The sequence below is a fragment of the Desmodus rotundus genome, chromosome 1 (genome assembly GCF_022682495.2).
Source record: "Desmodus rotundus isolate HL8 chromosome 1, HLdesRot8A.1, whole genome shotgun sequence".
Taxonomy (NCBI): Eukaryota; Metazoa; Chordata; class Mammalia; order Chiroptera; family Phyllostomidae; genus Desmodus; species Desmodus rotundus.
Genome location: NC_071387.1, coordinates 206,622,521 through 206,636,777, shown reverse-complemented (window position 1 = coordinate 206,636,777; position 14,257 = coordinate 206,622,521).

Genomic DNA, 14,257 nt, shown 5'->3' with positions numbered 1-14,257 from the left:
GAAAGCAGTACGGAGATAGCTCAAAAAATTAAAAATGGAATTGCCTTTTGGCCCAGCAATCCCACTTCTGGGAATATATCCAAAGGAACCCAAAACACTAATTCAAAAAAATATATAAGCACCCCTATGTTCATTGCAGTCTCGTTTACAATCACCAAGGTATGGAAGCAGCCCAAGTGTCCTTCAGTAGATGAGTGGATACAGCAACTATAGGACATTTCCACAATGGAATTCTACTTGGCCATGTAAAAGAAGAAAATTTTACCCTTTGCAACAGCATGGATGGACCTGGAGAACATTATGCTAAGTGAAATAAGCCAGTCAGAGAAAGGTAAATACCATGTGATTTCACTCATATGTGGGATCTCATGAACAAACTGAACTAACAAGCAAACAGAGACAGACTCATAGGTGGAGAACAGATGACAGCTAGTGGGCAGGGGTGGTTAGGAGATGAAGGCATTGAGCAAAAAGGATAAAGGACTCATGGACATGGACAACAGTATGGTGATTGCTGGGGGGAGAGGGTATAAAGAGACTAAATGGTAATAGAAAAATATTTTTTAAGAAGACTATATAATATTGTTTAAATAACTGTCTTCTTTGTCATAATGGCACTTACTCAGTCTTTCAATTTTCAACTTATTCAATCAAACTTATGGTAACATAGTCAAACTGAATAGTCCAGATGCTTAATTTCAATGTACAAGGAGAACTCATTAGCCACTTAACAGACTCACTTGCATTTTGCACTACGTACAGAAAACGGTGAGAAAAAGAGTTCATCGTCCTCATTGTCTTTATGGTTCAGGCTGGGAGGATCCATGGAGAACAATATGATTCACAAAGATGCAGGGATTAATATTTATACTCTTCAGAAAAAATAAGTATGCTTTTACTTTCTTTGCTGTGCACTAAAAAAATGGGGCTAGATAAATTCAGCTCAATTCTCGTTTTGTAACTCATGCTGATTCACACAGTGCGATGATTCATAGAGTCATTCATTTAGTCACAGTGAACCTCCTGATGGGCTTGCTGACGGCTGGGGACTGGGCTAAGTGCAATTCAAAGTCAAATTAGTCAGGGAGTTTAGTCTGGAATTAGAGCTGGCTTAAACTCATCAAGCCTCAGTTTCCTAATCTGTAATGTGAAATAATGTATCCTTTTCCTCAGTAGTAAGGGTGTTGGTTATCTCGACTATATTAAATGTGGTTAAATGAGATGTAGGTATGCAAACACATGAGCACACACACAGGCACACTCAACATACAACTTCTTTCTCCAAATTTTTAAATTCTATAAAATAATTTTACTTCTGTTCTTAACCAGATAACATTTTCCATATGCAACCAGATAACATTTTCCATATGCACTTTCCATTTTCTTTGGAAAGAAAAAAAACTGGTTTTTTTTAAGGGTATCACAAAATTTTACTTCAAATCCAAAGGAGGCAGATTCCCAGGAGCTGGGTAATCACCTTGGCTTGTTGTTTGTTTGTTTAGAGAAAGGTATACATGTTTGATGTATGAAGTTAGAATTTTTTTTCATGAGAACCGTCTGTTCCAACATTGGAACTAAGTTCCCACCTCCTCCGATAAGCAAGCAGATGGTTAACTTACTAAATTCACAGTACCCAGGCTGTCCAATGCTTATCTAGTTATCTGTTGGGACTTCAGAAATGGATTTATGGTTGAAAGTGGATAGGGAACCAGAAAGAGACAGTGAGTCATCGTGACCTTAGTGAATAAACACTCCGGTGCCCCAGACACAAAACTACCAACGTACAGAGTGCACTGAGTCATCCATAGCTGTTTGAGTCGCCCTGTTGGCTGACGGTACTTAATCAGAGCCTCCCAAGTAGAACCTGAACAAGGCAGGAGAGTGGGTATCTGAGCACTGATCGGGAGAGCGTGTGGGAACCTTGACTTCTGAGATATTACCTGTAGCCCCGTTATTATCAATGCCCAAGAAAATAAACCCATTTCCATGTAGTTTTGTCTTCTCTCCTTTTGTCTCAGAATACAGTAATATAAAACTCTATAGTGTACATAGTAATATAAAACTTTGTCTCATTTAGTATAAACACTAACAGGAATATGTCTGATACTATATATAATCTATAGATGGAAGGTTATCCCTACAGCTACTTTAATCTCTCTTCAAAATTCCTCAAAGACTGCTGGTTCTAGAACCTTTCTTATTTTACCAGTTTCCATGCTTATCATTGTGCCCATTTTCTCTGTAGATGATATACCATCAAATGGGTGTGGTGACCCCACTAGTTATTCTTCAAATATCACAAGAAAGGCATGGATCTCAAATCTATCTCTCTCGTCTGGTTCTCTTTACTGAGCATAAAATTCAGATTTTCAACTGCTCACTGGAAACATCCACAATCTCATCCAAACAGCACTACAAATTGTGTCCAGAAATAAACTCAGTATCTTGACCTCATCACCCAAGATCTTTCTCTTATTGTTTTTTGAAACTCACCTAGTAGAAAAAGTTACAATGCAAATGACCTATATCAGTAACTACACTCCAACAGCCATGTATTCAATCCTTAACTATTTAGACTCCCTAAAGCCTAATTCTTCCTTGTCTACATATAATCTTTCTTAATTTTGCTTATGTTATTTGCCTGCAATACAATTTATATCACATATTACAACCAGATTCTACTATCCTGGAATACATTCCTTAGTATGTCCTCAACTCATGGCGTTGTCTCAGACACACAGTTGAAAACTGGTAAATGCTATTTTAACAAATTAATCTACCTTCCTTAGAAATGTTGAATGTTAAAAAAAAAGGTCAAATTTTAAATGCTTCATGTTCTGCCCCCAAAGAAGGAAAGAAAAGAAATTTAAAATTAATACTTTGGGATCTGTTTCCTTGACTACTGAGTGAGAAGTGACCCATTGACAGAACCACCACTAATTTCATGAGAATAAGTAAGGAAGAAATTGAAAGAGTAGGTATAAAAGGAAGATCTACCCTGCACACTCAGAAACTAATTTCTGTGTACCTTTGTGGGATATATCATGCCCATGATAAGATTGTTCCACAAGAACAGTTTGTTATTAATAGACATTGAAGATATTGCCTCAGCTGAGTCAATGAATAAACATCTTCTGACTCAATTTTGAATAGACTTCATCACTTACAGCACACTCAGCACTCTTATAAATGTTCTATTTGAGAAAGACGTATTTATAGCAATGTAAGAGACTTCTTCTTCTCTTTATTTTAATTAAGGAAGCCGAGTTGAAATTGAACTAAATCTGATTTGCATGACATGTTACTTGCTACATCTTGAAAAAGGTACACAAACAAAAAATGCTCTTAAAAAAGGACCAAATGGCCAGTCGCCAAACTAAAGGAGCAGATAAAAGTGTGACAGGAGGTAGTTGAACCATTCACCACTTTGATGACAAAACTGATCTTCCCCTTTAAAGACAATTCACTGGACAGTGGAAATGATGTCACATTTGGTCTGGCCAGGGCTTCTCTTCACTATTTCATACAATCACATCTACTACCGCCAACAGCCACTTTCAGATATTTCTTGCCTATTTATGTCTTCCCCAACACGCCCTCAACCACTTCAGGACTGAGTCTCTTATTCTCAAAAGATATTCTCTCCTTTCATTCCCAGGTGAATACTTCCCCAGTATTCACAGGGAGATTTGCTCCAAAATATTGGGTAGAATGGCTGAAAATAGACTGGGATTCAAGGGCTGGTGGAAAATCTTACAGGAGTCCTGTCTCTTTGGAGGAATATACTATTATGATAATGCAAGATAATGAAATCAATGTTTGAAAACATATATCATGTAGTATAATACCTAATCTTCTGAGAAAGCACCCAAACTTATTGAAAGAAAGCTTGCTGGGGTCAAAATCTCTACAGGCAAGCAGTGATCTCATGGGCATACTGCCAACCTTGGAGATGTACACTGATGGAAAAAAGTCATTGGAAAGGGAACAAGATTCCCTGATGAATGTCAGCCTCACAGTTAGAGGAAGCTTTCAGAACAACTTGCACATTGACCGAATGATCAAGCTTTGCTTTTAAGCAAGCAACAGCACAAACACAACTTTGGGGGTCCTGTATCACATTTCTTTCCCACTCCCCCAACTCTTTAGTGTTTCCCTCCTGATGTATCTCCAGTCCCACATTCCCTGTGTCCCCAGAGAGTGGAATCACCGAGGTGATTGGTTTGTAGAAGGAGAAGTCCCCTTCTGGTCACTTCCTCCAGGAAAGGACTGTTTTAAGCGGCGCACAGTCTGCTCCTTTAGGGGCAGTCAACCTGTCAAATTGAGGGGGTCACTATTGGGGATCTCATTTGCTCACAGATTAAAGTGATATCTTTATCTATAAAGATTTTTTGGCCTCCATCTGTTTTACTTATCCGTGGGCTCAGAATTCTGGTGGATAAGATAAACACTATAATTTGGGGGCTATAAACTTCGTCTCCTGATACCTTCTAACTTCCTCCTTGTGCTAAAAACAATGCATGAGCTCATGTATATAAAGTGCTTGGTACGTCAGTATAGTGCCTAGTACATGGCCATCCTCTTTTTCCTTCTTTATCTCTACGTCCTGCTTTTGTTGATCTTTGAATTCACCTCAGAGCAGTGCATTAATGTTAAATATCTGTTATGTTTTTATGAAAAATGCTGAGAAGTGATCCATTAAATAACTTACACCAACAAATCAGTGGATTGTGCGCTAGTGCCTTTTATAAAACAATGATTTGGAACAGAAAGCATGTCTTGGCAATGCAGCTGGTGCACACCTTTACGCAAGCTTGTACGTCTGATTGTCTCGACCTTCAATTACCTAAAGCCAATGAATGACAAGCACAATGAACAGTTTCACTCACCTCTCCCAAGGTGATTCTATTCTTTCCCAAAAGTTAAAAAAAAAAAGAATATTATTGACATAAATTTTTAATACCGGAGCAGCATGCTCTCCAAAATTTTGCTAAAATGAAATTAAGAGCTACTAAAATTATGCTGTGGTTATAACATTTGGATATTCTGTCTTGTAAGTAGCCAAATTGGATGTTTTCCTTGATTTGTAGACTACAAATGAAGATAACACAGAACATACAGCATGAGTTATTTGTACAATTAGATTTTGCAACTGTCATGGTGGAAAGGTGGCACAATCTATATTAATAAATTTAATATTTGTCCATACAAAGCTCTACTTTCCACTCGTTCGACTGCATTTTATATTGAATTTGCAAGCTGAGTCACTAAGTGGGTGGGCTCAGCATCCTAGGGAGAGACTTCCAGTTCTGTTGGCTCAGAGTAGTGCATTACTTTCTACCATTTTAGGATGAAGTTTCTTAGTTAAGGGTTACAACTTCATTAATTCAGTTATTCAACAGAGTCTTAGTAAGTACCTCCTATAGTCAGAGTTTTGTCATAGCTGTAGAATGCAAAGATACTTAAAATATGTTTTTCCATAATGTAAAAAATCTTGCTTTAGTACTAATGAATATATTATAAAAACCCAACAAAAAGTTATTGTTTTAATGAAAGTGCATGTCATCCTAAAAGTAAAAACAAAAGGATGTGACTATGTATTTAGCTATGATATAAACAAGATGCAGCATGTATAATACGAGTGGTGCTAAAATAAGTTGTAGGAAAAGTTCAGTCCTGGCTGGTGTAGCTCAGTGGACTGAGAGTGGACTCAGTGGTGTAGCTCACAGGCCTGTGAACCAAAGGGTCACTGTTCAATTCCCAGTCAAGGCACCTGCCTGGGCTGCAGTAGGGGGCGCGTGAGAGGCAACCACACATTGATGTTTCTCTCTTCTCTAGCTCCTTCTCTTCCCTTCTCTCTAAAAATAAATAAATAAAATCTTAAAAAAAAAGAAGAAGAAAAGAACAGTTCAAAGGAAAGATGAGTTCTACCTGTGAAAGATTTTGTATAGAAGATGGTGCTTATGGGTCAGTAGAATTTCTATTTTCTCATGATAAAACTATAGGGGAGAGATAGTCAAAATTCAAGAAACAGCCTATGAAAGGTGGCCAAGCCATATAAATTATATTAATTCAAGGGCTATAATAGACATTGCACCATTTGGAACTGATGAAGTGACTGAGTCATTGGTGCTTAACACATAGACATTACCTTCTTAATTATCATATATACAGCCATTCAAGTTTATTTTTACACATAGTAAGGCAGCCTTATGCTACTAAAGGAAAAAACACTAAATGTGTTCAAGTTGGTAATTTTTAACACACAACATCAATTATGCTATATGATTATATAGACAGTCAGAAAGCTTCCAAGCTTAAAAACAAATTTAGCCCAGTCATTCCCCAATACTCAAAACCAATTTAACATGGTGTGCTATTCATCAATAACAAGTCACTCAGAAAAGGGCTAGTCAATAGGGGCCCATTTTGCCAACAAATACATAGGTAGTTCACCCTCAATTCCTACTGCCAGATATTGTATTTTTGGCCAAGAAGAGTGTTTAAACAGACTAGGAATCAATTAACCTCTTCTTATCTGTAGCCATTACCTCATATTATAGATTTAAAAATCTTATTTTCAGTGTTTGGCAGATAAGTTCTTGGTTACCTTTCCAAAGCATCAAAATAAAGTTCTTTAGGAAACTTTGAAGATTATATGCTTGAACTGTTTTTATTCTTTAGAGGAAAAGACTCAGATAATTTGTGGTAAGTATTTCCATTCATTGTCACAACATTTTATGAGTGTTTATCGCCAGGAGTGAGAACAAGGGAGGCTAGGAAACATCCAAGCCCAGAGTCGGCCCAAGATGAGGCATTAGCTAGGAATGCCTCCCACATTAAACTGTGACTCCGAGGAACCAAGTCCACCACTTTCACAGGTAAAATGCTGGAAACATTGCCTTGGCATTGAGCTGAACAGGACAGAATGAAAGGTTGTAAAATACCAGCCAGGACTCATGGAAATTTGTGGCACCACTTCATGTGACCCAGGGACCCATAAAACTCAAGCCACAACCCAGTTTAAGCTCTCAGACTTGTGGCCCCTGGGACGCCTTGTAAAAGCAAGCTCGTGGAGTCGATATGGCCTCGTGGGTAACAACAGGGTTAACACGCTGCATTTAGTCCCCATGTCTCCTTTGTCTTCCCTGACCTTCTAGTCTGTGACAGTTTCTCAGCTTTTCTTTCTTCCTTCTGACCTTGACACTTTTGAAAAGTACTAGCCCCATTATTTGTAGAATGCCCTTCAGTTTGGGTTTGTCTGATACTTTCTCATTAGACATACAGATTTTAGAGAAGTACCCTTCTCATCACATTGTAACAGAGGGTACCTGAAGTCCACATGACAACACTATAACATTAACCTTGATCCCTTGGTTATAGTTAACCTTGATCCCTTAATCAAGGGATCAAGCAATGATCCCTTGGTTAAGGGATCCCTTGGATCAAGGGATCTACCAATTTTTCCATTTCAAAGTTACCACTTTTTAATTTCCTTAACTGTGTTTATTAGAAGTGAGTCACTGGGTCCGGCCAACAATCAAGGAAAGGGAGTTAAGCTCTACCTCCTGGAGAGAAGGGTAGAAAAGCATGAAAACTAATGTGTGAATTAATAAACATTTGGGGCAAGATGCTTGGTGACCAGGCAAGTATTCTCCCTCTCCTTAAAGCCTGTCCCCTAACTTCAGCACTCATGCATGGGTTTGGCCAGCAGCAAGTATCACTGGGCTGTTCAAAGGGTGATTTTCTACTTCCCTCACTCCTTTCACATTCATCGTTTGGAATTCTTCTGAAATGGAAACTTGTCCCTTCTCCCCAGCTTATTTATTTATTTAATCATTTATTTATATCAGTGTTCATTTATGAATACTTATTTTACTTTGGGGGGTTTAATAATATGACCAATATTATCATATATTTTGTTGGTCAAACTGTTCCATCCTTGGACATCAGGGTCTTTTTCAGGTTGGCTCCTGTGTCATTTAGGTGCATCCCCAGCCTCATTCAGCATTTTCCTTCCCTAACCCTAGAATCAGCTATTTCTCTGGAGAGTGCTGGTTTCTGTTATTGGAGAAAGGCATGTATAAAGGAAGACCCGGAACTAGGTATGTTCATTGTGACTGCTTGTAGGACAACTGGGCGGAGAGAGCCAGGAAGTCTAGACAGGCACTGTCCTACGTGTACATTTGTGTCTGTATTTGGTGTCTATTACCCCTATACAGGTATAAAATACGTGAGTTTGCATTATTATGTCTGACTTCAGTCCAGCACCACAGGGTTCATTCTAACCCTCCCCTCCTTGTTTCTCTGACAGTGAGGAGCTTGGCTACCACTATCTACATTTTTATTTATTTATTTGTTCAACCCCAGTCTACATGTAAAGTAGTTTCAGAACTACTAACACATGCCCCCGTGGGGGATGAATATACCAAATAGTGCTCAGTGTTTGCCTATACTTCAGTTTGTCTTTAGCCTTATACAAGCCATTTTAAATTACTCAAATCTACAACCCTAAAGGACCTAAAATGGAATTTTTAAACTTTGTAAATGAAGTTACAGTGGGTTTTAAAAGCATCTGTAGAAATATTTTTTAAAAAATCACTAACATGAGAGAACCAAGATGGCGGCATAGGTAGACACACTGCGCCTCCTCGCACAACCAGAACTGACAGAAAATCGAACAGCAAGGGGGACCGACACCAAGGAAATAGAAAATAAACATTCATCCAGACTGGTAGGAGGGGCGGAGATGGGCACTGGGGTGGAGAGGACTCGCGTGGCTGTGGCAGGACTGAGACTGGTGGAGTGTGGGACAAATGGCGCAGACAGTCTGAGCACTAGCAGACCCTGCGGCGCCACATTTACACAGATAAACCCAGAGGGCCAGACTCAGAGTGGCGGAGAACGGGGCAGGCAGAGCAGTGGGTAGCACCCTGCGGCACCACATTCGCCCACAGATAAACCGGACCAGCGACGGGTAGCGGAGGGGAGCGAAGCAGACCGCGCAACCCAGGGCTCCAGCTCGGGGAAATAAAGCCTCAAACCTCTGATTGAAAACGCCCGTGGGCGTTGGGGCGGCAGCAGGAGAGACTCCCAGCCTCACAGGAGAGGTTGTTGGAGAGACCCACAGGGGCCTAGAGTGTGCACAGGCCCACCCACTTGGGAACCAGCACCAGAGTGGCCCAGTTTGATTGTGCGTATCAGAGTGAAAGATTGAAAGCCGGAGGAGAGTGAGGTGGGCGCCATTGCTCCCACTCGGCCCCTCCCCCATGTACAGCGTCACAGCACAGCGACCAGCATTACCCCGCCCCGGTGAACACCTAAGGCTCCGCCCCTTAAAGTAACAGATGCACCAAGACAAAAAAAAAAAAAAAAGGCCCAAATGACAGAACACTTCAAAGCTCCAGAAAAAATACAACTAAGTGACGAAGAGATAGCCAACCTATCGGATGCACAGTTCAAAACACTGGTTATCAAGATGCTCACAGACTTGGTTGAATCTGTTCGAAAAACAGATGAAAAAATGAAGTCTATGCTAAGAGAAACAAAGGAAAATGTACAGGGAACCAATAGTGATGAGAAGGAAACTGGGACTCAAATCATCAGTGTGGACCAGAAGGAAGAAAGAAACATCCAACCAGAAAAGAATGAAGCAACAAGAATTCAGAAAAATGAGCAGAGGCTTAGGAACTTCCAGGACATCTTGAAATGTTCCAACATCCGAATTATAGGGGTGCCAGAAGGAGAAGAGGAAGAACAAAAAATTGAAAACTTATTTGAACAAATAATGAAGGGGAACTTCCCTAATATGGCAAAGGAAACAGACTTCCAGGAGGTTCAGGAAGGTCAGAGAGTCCCAAAGAAGCTGGACCCAAGGAGGAACACACCAAGGCACATCATAATTACATTACCCAAGATTAAACGCAAGGACCTACATCCAAGATTACTGTATCCAGCAAAGCTATCATTTAGAATGGAAGGGAAGATAAAGTGCTTTTCAGATAAGGTCAAGTTAAAGAAGTTCATCATCACCAAGCCCTTATTATATGAAATGTTAAAGGGAGTTACCTAAGAAAAAGAAGATCAAAAATAGGAACAGTAAAATGACAGCAAAATCACAGTTATTAATGACCACACATAAAACAAAAACGAGAGCAAACTAGGCAAACAACTAGAACAGGAACAGAACCATAGAGATGGAGATCACATGAGGGTTGTCAATAGGGGAGTGGGAGGGGGAGGGGGGGGTAAAGGTACAGAGAATAAGTAGCATAGATGATAGGTGGAAAATAGACAGGGGGAGGGTAAGAATAGTGTAGGAAATGTAGAAGCCAAAGAACTTATAAGTATGACCCATGGACATGAACTATAGGGGGGGAATGTGGGAGGGAGGGGGGTGGGCAGGATGGAGTGGAGTGGGGGGGAAATGGGACAACTGTAATAGCATAATCAATAAATATATTTTAAAAATAAATAAAATAAAAAAAATAATAAAAATAAAAATTTGTTATTTAAAAGTGTGAAAAAAATCATTAACATTACAAACAATTTCTAAGAAAAGCTGAGAGCAGAAAACTTGAAAACTTAGAGCCAAACTTTAAAAAAAGTTATGGTTTTATAATTGAAAAAAGTGGGTACCCTGCTTTAATAAATCCTACCAATGGTGTGCAGTCTCTCAGATCTATGCATGTTTTAGAAGAAGTAGGTGTGTCAGCCGTTACCACAAAAATTCAGAAATGCACAGAACATAGAATCAGGATTTTTAACCACCTTACCACAAAGTATTAAGTCAAAATTTCAAAACCATAAAGCAATTATAATTATAGCATTGTCACTGTATATTTCCAATGAATAATTCCAACTTTAAAAACTTTAAAATATTATTCAATTTATATTCATTTTATTTTTTAAATGTATATTCCTGGGTATGGTTTTCAAGAAGATAACACATTAGTAACCAATGGAAAATATATGTAATTTATAAAAGGTACATGGCTGTTCGACCGTGGAGTGTTCTAAGGATTTTTACTACTAGATGAGCTGATGAGGAATGTCTGCAGCCCAGCCCAGGGGTGCAGGCTCAGCTGTGCGGTAGACCCTAAAATCTCAGGAGCACAATGGGCCACAAGGCATTCACGCATTGCCCATGAAATCCTCAGTCTAGCGTGTGATTCCTGCATTCGCAGACATGTGTCCCCTGCGTTTCCAAAACTGTGACCCAATTAGGCAGAAATGTTAAAATCAGATGGCTAAAGTGACGGCATCTGGCCAAGTGACGCAGCGCCTGTCAGTGCAAGGCCTCTCCCCAGCAGTGTCCCAAAGAGCTGTGGGGGCGCAAGGGCGGGGGAGGGTTGCTATAAAAAAGCACTCAGAGAGCAAAGAAAGGCATTTCAATCTTTCCCCTTAAAACTGTTTTTAAATATCAATAAGAACAAATATCCTAACAAAGTGTTCCCTATGAAATATATAAAGCTTAAAACATAGGTTCACTTTAAGTCATTTAACAGCAGTCTTTTCCTATTTGACTACAAAGTTATATTTTTGTATCTGTGACTTCAAATGTGCTGTTGATATAACATTCATGTGTATTCAGCTTTCTAATCACCCCTCCGAGGATTTACATGTTCTTGACTATTAGCTAACGAGTCATTAGGTGTGGGAAATGCCAGTGTGAACGTGTCTAGCATACCTGCCCCAGAGAAGCATCGGCTTGAATAAATGTGGACTTGGACATGGGCATCAATATCCTTTAGCTTGCAGGAGTATTTATTGGCAATGACGTGTAATCATTTTGCTTTCCATAGAAAATTACTCAGAGTATTCCAGATGATATTAATGTTAAATTCTTTATTAATCAAGCATTATTTATCTAACGCAGTCAGACATGAAATAAGAGATAAAGAAAGCAAATTGATAACTGCCAGGATTTAGGAACTAAACACTTGACAGCTTCCTCTGTCATTATGGTGGTCACCTGAGGGGGGAAGTGGAATTGGACAAAATAATGGGCTGGATCCCTCCTCCCTTCCCACCCCGAGATGCCTGAGGTTCACTCCAGTCCATAGAACCTCACTGTTTTTGAGACCGAATTGACCTTACCTGGGTGGAGAACACCAAACTACGACTTCTGCAAAAATACACAGTCTGTGCGACAACGTGTTTTTAAGATTTAAATTAAAAATTTAAAATAAGGAATCATTTTACTTTTTTTTCCTTTTGGGTTTTGCTTCCTAAAAAGGACATTATTTAACCAGTCAAGAAACCCATGTTGTACACTATTATTGAAAGGTAATTAGCAACATTTATGATTGTAAAAAATGCCACAAGAATTATTTTATATGGTGCATCATTTCCTAGAAGAACTTGTTTTATAAGAGTTAAAGTTTAATAAAACTTTAAAAAGACAATATTAGAATCATCATTTTCATCTCTCTTTCTTTGGTACCTTTGCAAACTATATTTTTATTTTGATTTGCTTCCTTATTTTTTCATTCCTTTTCACATATTTAGAGTACTCACTTGTTGTAGAGAATTAATGTGCATTTTAGGGCTTTGAGAAAAAAGTTATTTTTGTGTGTCTCCTCCTTTTTGAGGGATTCCCTCCAATCTGTGTTCTCATGGTAGTGGTCCCAAAGCGGGTGATTAAGTCGGAGGCGGTATCGCTTAGCTGGCCTGACTTAATCTTCCCCATTTGGCCTTGCAAATTTCTAAAGAAGCGATTACACAATTTGTATCAAATTGGGGGAGAAGGAGGGGTTGTGTCCGTAGCATTTCATTCTCTGAAAATCACATCATAGATTAGGCTTTTGAAGGCTAACCCGTGGGTACACACGCACTATAGATGATAGGCAGACAGACGGACAGACAGACCGACAATTATTCTGTGGAACTGACTTTGGGAAATGGTGACCTCATCACACACTAAGGAACCACCTGTTGAATGATCCACCCTCTGATTTGTGAGCAAATATACTTGAAATAGAGTTTCTCATGAGAGTTGAATATTCTTACTACTCTACATTTTCAAATGAATGCGTTTCTCATTTTCAAGTGATAAATATCAATTATAAAATACATTTATTTTTATATCATCTCCTTGTCTTAGATGAAGACAGCTCTTTAAACTACTGTAACATAGAGTGATGGAATATATGTTTAAATATCATCTACTTATGTATTCTACATTGTAATCAAAATTATTGGTATATCCTATAAAAATTCCCTACTGAAAATAAGATTCAGAAGAATCCAAAGATAATAAACTATGATTTATTGAAGACTATTTTCAGATGGTTATATAATATTATCATATATAAATTGCTTCACACTGAGAAATCACATAAAAGAAGCTATATTTCAGTCTAGCTATTTGTTTTTATTCGGTCAAACGGGGATTTGAAAATAGTATTACCCGAGAACTCACTATCGGGCATGCACCATTCCCACGAAGAGTGACTGTTTTCAAAGGCATTGATTCTCTGTGGGAAAGCAATTTAGAAATAAGAAAATCCAAGATTTTGTACTACAGTGCTACCACCATTATTTTAACCTTGGAGGATATGTCTGCTCTAACAACAAAATTTTTTTTTTAACAAATTGACCTTTAATTTAATTCTGCTGACAAACTTACCCAAGAAGCTGGGCCACCTATTGCTAAGGACAATACAGAGCATGCCCAGACTGCAGTAAGTACTTTTGTTCGGTGTTCGGTGCTCCATCCCTGTGGTCCCCAGAATCGTGAGATAGAGAAGTGAGACTGAGGGTACCCTCACTGTGTCTCATGACTGAGGAGGACTGAGCCAACATTTTGTACTATTATTTTACCATACATAAACTTAAGCATAAATATGTACATAAAACTATAAAGAATGTACAGTGTGTTCTGACAGAAACTTTCATTCCCTCTTCGCTCAGACACCAGGGGGAATCTTTAAGCAAGTTGGCCAAGACACATGTGTTTCTTGCCCGCTCTTTTACCGCTGTATTGTCCCAGTTTTTTGGACCATCAGTAGACTCACACCATCTCCTTGGGGTTGATTCATTTATTTGTTTGGGGGCCATTACCTGCAAATCGAATTCTTTCTGAGAATAATATCCTTCCCGAATCCATTCTAAAACACCTCTTCAGCTTGGTGGTATGATGATCTCTCAAAACCTTCATGTCAAATATTTGGATGGCCAAAAAGTCCATTACATTTTTTTCTGTAAAATAAGAGACATTTTTTCATTTTCACCAATAACTATTGATTTGCATATT